Below are 6971 nucleotides of genomic sequence, written 5' to 3' on the forward strand. Positions count from 1 at the left end.
CGTCTTCGGACGAAGAAGCCGATGCTGGCGCTGGAACATTTTTCTTTCTCACTTGTTTCGACATGCCGTTGCACTTCCGACACCAATGTAATAAAGGACTCGACCACGAAGTCTGGCTTGGTGTCCTTTATTCGGTTCTTCCTCGCAACCCACACGGCTGTCCTTCTATACGCCTTCCGCACTGATACTGATACTGCTGTTTCTCCCGTCACGCCAACAGCTCCTCTGTTGGTCTCCCGTTGTTCTCGTAACCTTCCAGCAGCCTCGCCGCTGTTACCCTCACGCAGCCCCCACTGGCTGCACTCGCTGCTGTTTCTCTTCTCGTCGCTCTCGTAGCCTCTCACACACAGCCTCGCCGGCTGTGTTCACCGCAGCTCCTCAACCACCCTCTCTCCAGCAGCCACACTGCTGTCTTCTCTCGCAGCTCCGCTGGCTGCTCCCTTAGCTGGCCACCGCTGGCCGCTGGTGCCACTCTTCCTCGCTTCGCCCAACGTGGCCTTACTCTCGTCCAGTCTCTCACTCTCTCCCCTCCTCTTCCGGTCTCATCCCTTAAGAACCTTAACCTTGCTCCCACGTCACCTAACTCCACCTCTCCGTGACGTCACATCCGGGAGGTCGCCCGCGCCCGCATTACACATTTGCAAATAATCGCACCAACTGTTGTCACCTTCTCACCAAGCTGCTTGGCGATGGTCTTGTAGCCCATTCCAGCCTTGTGTAGGTCTACAATCTTGTCCCTGACATCCTTGGAGAGCTCTCTGGTCTTGGCCATGGTGGAGAGTTTGGAATCTGATTGATTGATTTCTTCTGTGAACAGGTGTCTTTTATACAGGTAACAAACTGAGATTAGGAGCACTCCCTTTAAGAGTGTGCTCCTAATCTCAGCTCGTTACCTGTATAAAAGACACCTGGGAGCCAGAAATCTTTCTGATTGAGAAGGGGTCAAATACATATTTCCCTCATTAAAATGCAAATCAATTTATAACATTTTTAACATGCGTTTTTCTGGATTTTTGTTGTTATTCTGTCTCTCACTGTTCAAATAAACCTACCATTAAAATTATAGACTGATAATTTCTTTGTCAGTGGGCAAACGTACCAAATTAGCAGGGGATCAAATACTTTTTTTCCCTCACTGTACATAAAATACGGAAATTTATATCTGGTACAAAAGATGTATTACCGAAGCTATCAACAAAAGGTGTATACAGGATCAATTGCACGTGTGGTAAATGTCATGTTGGGCAAACAGGACGAATGATCAGCACGAGACTAAAAGAACATCTGCCAAATACAACTGTCAGCAGTAGCAGAACACACGTGCCAACAAGGACACTCAATTGATTTTGATAATGTTGAAGTTCTGTGTAAAACTAGCTACTACTGGCCAAGACTAATTAGAGAATCTATCGAAATTGAAAGAAATAAAAATAACTTTAACCGTTCGGATAGCTACCACCTTAGTGCTGCGTGGAAGCCACCACTTACTCTCACATCCACTCACTCACCACTCACTTTCATGCCGGCCCACTCACTCTTACGCACGCCCACCCACCCCACACCCACCACTCACTCTCACTCCCGTCCAATCACTCACCACTCACTCTCACACCCATTCACCCACTCTCACGCCCGCCAAACCACCCACCACCTCTCACGCCGCCAACCCACCCACCACTCACTCTATTACACCCACTCACTCACCACTCACTTTTACGCCTGCCCACTCACTACTCACTGTCACACCCACACACTCACCACTCACTCTCACACCCACTCACCACTCACTATCATACCCGCCCACTCACTACTCACTGTCACACCCACACTCACCACTCACTCTCACACCCACTCACACCCACCCACCACTCACTCCCATACCCACCACTCCCTCTCTCACCCGCCCACTCACTCACCACTCATGCCCACCTACCCATCAATCTCTCACACCTACCCTCCACTCTCACACCCACCCATCACTCACTCTCACACCCACCCACTCACCACTCACTCTCACACCCACCCACTCACTCACCACTCACTCCCGCCCACTCACTCACCACTCACTCTCACGCCCACCCACCACTCACTGTTACACCCACCGACTCACTAACCACTCACTGTCATGCTCCCCCACTCACTCACCAATCACTTTCACACCGACCCACTCACCCACCCACTCACTTTCGTGGTGGTGGTGGTGACCGTGGTGGCCGTGTTGGCGGTGGCCATGGTGGCAGTGGCCGTGGTGACGATGACCGTGGTGGTGGTGGCCGTGCGTGGGAGCCCGTGGCAGGAGACGCTCCCTGATGAAGTGGAGGCTCCACTCGATGTGAGCGTTCTCGAACCTGACAAAGTGCAGGAGCGGCTCCTCAACCTTCTTGCCCACCTCCTCCTTGTCCACCTCCTCAAACAGCCTCCGAGGGTTCGTACAGCGGCCTCCCCTGACGAGGGGAACGACGAGGTGGAGATCTACGGGGAAGAAGACGTGGAGGAGAGGAGGAGGGGGAGAGGGGGAAAGAGATACAGGGAGGAAACAGACATGAGATGGGAGACACGAGGAATAGAGGGAGACACGGGGATGAGGAGGGAGACACGGGGATGAGGAGGGAGACACGGGGAGGAGGAGGGAGACACGGGGAGGAGGAGGGAAAACCGGGGAGGAGGGAGATGCGGGGAGGAGGGAAACACGGGGATGAGGAGGAAGACATGGAGAGGAGGAGGTAGACATGGGGAGGAGAGAGGCTTGATTCCCAATTGACTTGTCTACGTACAGTGCGAAAGAAGTTCAACATACATCACCACTGGGGGGAGGGTGGTGGTGGGCGGGAGGGGGGAGGGAGGAGGCGGGGGGTGGGGGTACCTCGGCGGAGTGGTCAGGTGACCTCAGGTGGGCCACCTCGTGCTGCATGGTACTGTAGTTAGCGATCTTGGTCACAGAACCCCCTAGCACCACAACCACATCAACAACCACAAATACCACAACAACATCAGCCACAACTATAACCACAACCACAAAGATTCCCTGGGTAACCCCTTAACAGACTGTTGGGGCAAGTGATGTGAGCAAGTAGCAGCAGCGCCTATGAAGGCTATGGGTACTGCAGCACATGAGGGGGTGGGTGGCCAGCACCATGCTCCCCCGACCACCTTTGTCTCCCCCAGTGGCAATGTTTACTACACACCGCCGCACCAGGTTACTCATTTGGGGCTGAATCGACATAGGGGAGGCCCAGGACCGGTTCAAATCATCTCTATCACTGGGTGGTGTTGGTGGCCGTCAGCAGGAATTGAACTCTGGTCCGCTGGGTTCGTAGCAAAGCAAAGGGGTTATGCCACCGTTCCCCACAATATTTTGCTGTTTTTTCCTGGATTTTCTGTTTGCGCATAGTCACATTAAGATGTTTTATTGTTCATGTTTTTGTCTTTTGTTTGTTGCGGTTGCACCCGATGCAAGAGCCGAATGGCTCACAGGGCTATACCAAATAAATTAAAAAAATAAAACTGAACACAACCAACCACAACAACTACGGCTGTCATCGTCATTACACAATACAGGTGTTGTTGTTGGGTTAGTTGACGTAAACGCCGTGTCGTTAAACCTGCCACCACCTGACCAAACAGCCAATCAGTAACAGGGTTTGTCACGTAAACAGATCTGGCTGTCACCTGATGATGCCGGTTGTAATTGCTGGCGAAACATCACCATACTCAAGACTGTAAATTCTGTGGATTTGCTCTCCAACACACAACCGGTTTAGTGCTGTTACTAGTAACGAATTGGCACCACGCTCTGTTTATGTGATAAACCCCGTTACTAATTGGCTGTGTGGTCGAGTGGTGGCGGGTTTAACGACACATTTATATTGACAACATCTAACCCAAAAAAAACTATATTGGTCACGAAAGCCCTACTACGTTTTATCATTACGCACCACATGCACAAAGTGCTTGCCAAGAAGGAGAGGAGTACGTGAGGAGGATGAGGAAGGAGACACGGGGAGGAGGCAGATGCGAGATGGGAGACACGAGGGATAGAGGGAGATGAGGATAGGAGAGAGGAGACACGGGGAGGAGGGGGGAGACACGGGGAGGGAGACACGGGGAGGAGGGAGATGCGGGGAGGAGAGGAGGGAGACATGGGGAGCATGAGGAGGGAGACATGGGAAGCAGGAGGGAGACGCGGAAAGAGTAGGTGATGCGAAGAGGAGGGGGGAGACGGGGAGGAAGGAACACGGGAGCATAAACGACCACCCCCGTCGCAGCAGCGGCAGCTTTTGGCTGATAGCCATCAACACAAAGACGGTGGCCACCCCCGCCATCATCATCGCGCGGCACTTTCAGATGCGCCGCTTCCGCGGCCGTCTGGAATGCTGTCTTCCTTTTCAACAATATTAGGAAGCACCGCTGGGAGCTGCCCTGCAATTTCAAATCATCATCTTCATCGTATAGATTGACACTTGTTTCTTTAGGACTGCTTGTTGGTGTTGTGTTTACTTTGTTATCCTTGCCTGGTTCTGCCCCGCCAACCTCACTTTCGATTAACCACAGTTGGCTACGTACGGTGCGAAAGCATTTCAACATACATACAACCACAGAGACCTACAGACACCGAGAAGCAGAGAACCAGAGAGACCCACAGACCTCCAGACCCAGACACCCAGAGATACGTCCAGATTAGCACGGTTGGCGACGTGCGGTGCGAAAGAAGTCCAACATCCAGGTTGGTGCTGATGATGTATTTGTTTACCTTCTGTACCACTCATCGTGTGTGTGTGTACAGACAGTCCCCGGGCTACGGAAGGGTTCGGTTCCCCAGATCCTAAACCCTGATGAGAGACGCAGACTCCAAATATACGGCAGCAGCCATCGTCTGGGGTCGGGATCGAACCCGGGTCTCCTGGGAACCAGGCGAGGTAGTCAACATCTCTTCTCTATAAGTATGGGTCTCTGTGGGTCTCTGTGGGTCTGTGTGGGTCTCTAGGAGCATGGCTCTATGAGGTTCTGTGTAGGTCTCTATGAGTATGGGTCATAGGGTGAGAGAGACGAAAACTCCAAAGATACAGCAGCAGCAGGCATAGTCAGGGTTGGGATCAAACCCACGACCTCCTGCGTCCCAGGTGAGGTATTTAATATCTCATAACCACAGCGTGTCAAGATCAGGATAAAACCCATGGGGGGGGGGGGGGTGGAGGTTGACGAGGTGAGGTAATGGGTGAGGATAGGGGAGGTGAGGTGATGGGTGAGGAGGGGGACGAGGTGATGTAATGGGTGAGAAGAGACGAGCTGAGGTGATGGGTGGAGGAAGACGAGGTGAGGTGATGAGTGAGGTGGTAGACGAGGTGAGGTGATGGGTGAGGAAAGACGAGGTGCTGTGGTGGGTGAGGGGGACGAGGTGAGGTGATGGGTGAGGAGACTAGGTGAGATGATGGGTGATGAGGCAGACGAGGTGAGGTGATGGGTGAGGAGGCAGATAAAGTGATGTGATTGGTGAGGAGGGGGACGAGATGAGGGGTGAGGAGGACGAGGCGCAGGGTGTGGTGGACGAGCGAGGGGTGAGGAGGACAAGGTGAGGTGAGGGGTGAGGAAGACGAGCTGAGGGGTGAGGAAAACGATGGGTGAGGAGAACGAGGGGTGAGGAGGACGAGGGGTGAGAAGGACGAGGGGTAAGGAGGACGAGGGGTGAGGAGGACGAGGGGTGAGGAGGACGAGGGGTGAGGAGGACGAGGGGTGAGAAGGACGAGGGGTGAGAAGGATGAGGGGTAAGGAGGACGAGGGGTGAGGAGGACGAGGGGTGAGGAGGACGAGGGGTGAGGAGGACGAGGGGTGAGGAGGACGAGGGGTGAGAAGGACGAGGAGTGAGGAGAACGGGGGGTGAAAAGGACGGGGGGTGAGGACTAAGAAGAACGAGGTGTGGGGGTGCGGTGGACCAGCGAAGGTTGAGGAGGACAAGGTGAGGGGTGAGGAAGACGAGCTGAGGGGTGAGGAGAACGAGGGGTGAGGAGAACGAGGGGTGAAGAGAACGAGGGGTGAGGAGTAAGAAGAACGAGTGGGGGTGAGGAGGACGAGGTGAGGGGTGCGGACGAGGTGATGTTTGATTCGTGACAAAACATTTAATAAAGTTATTCATAACATGAATTATAGTCAATTATTCACGTCTACTCCATAGAGTGCAGGTAGCTGTGTGAGGAGGATGAGATGTGGAGAACGAGGGGCGAGAACGAGGTGTGGGTTGAGGACGACGGGTGAGGTGGACGAGGGGAGGGGTGAGGTGAGGACGAGGTTAGGGGTGAGGACGAGGGGTGAGGAGGACGAGGCGATGGGTGAGGAGGACGAGGTGAGGTCGGTAAGGGAGGTGTCGGTCTCCGGCGTGTTGCATGATATTTGTTGCTATGCTCGATGTTTGATTTGTGACAAAACATTTAATAAAGTTCTTAATAACATCCTGAAAGATAATACTGTATAATCAATTACTCGTGTCTGCTGCATAGAGGCCAGGTACCCGGATATGCCCTCCGTGTGTGCGTGTAGATAAATCAAAATCTGTATTTACCATGAGCTTTAACGTTCTCTTTCACACACGTCCAGAAGGGGCGGGTCAGCCAGTTGCATCAACAACAACAAAATGCACTGAAGGATACTCGAGTAAGGATTGAGAAAATGTAGTCAAGTCACCAATAAACATGTAGTGCAAAATCAAACTGTATAAGTACATACCTCCCTGTAGATTTGTCAACATCAAATCCAAGCTTGGGCAAGATGGCAAAACACCGACATTCAAAGGACCACACCAAGACCATACAGTGGCCTCGATTAAATTGCATTCAAACATTGAACTCTCGATGCGTGAGGAGGTTCCGAGTTTCAAACCGCAGAAGCCGCGTCGAGGACTTTGAGCCCTGGCTGAGTCGGAGGCAGCTTCCTCTGCCCCCATCGGGCGCCTGCGGGGCACGTGATCTGGCTCCGCCCAT

General features: G+C 53.0%; 1 long non-coding RNA gene across 1 annotated transcript; it reads right to left on the bottom strand.

Annotated features, from left to right (window-relative positions):
* Positions 1–2190: 2190 nt before the first annotated feature.
* LOC133354501 (uncharacterized) lies at positions 2191–6969 on the bottom strand. Its single transcript, XR_009756594.1, has 3 exons — positions 6718–6969; positions 2864–2946; positions 2191–2472 (listed from the first exon to the last, which is right to left on the bottom strand). It is a non-coding gene; the product is annotated as an uncharacterized LOC133354501 (long non-coding RNA).
* Between the last annotated feature and the right edge of the window lie 2 nt (positions 6970–6971).

Source organism: Lethenteron reissneri, chromosome 47 (assembly GCF_015708825.2).
Source record: "Lethenteron reissneri isolate LAM-NWPU_2019-01 chromosome 47, ASM1570882v1, whole genome shotgun sequence".
NCBI classification, from domain to species: Eukaryota; Metazoa; Chordata; class Hyperoartia; order Petromyzontiformes; family Petromyzontidae; genus Lethenteron; species Lethenteron reissneri.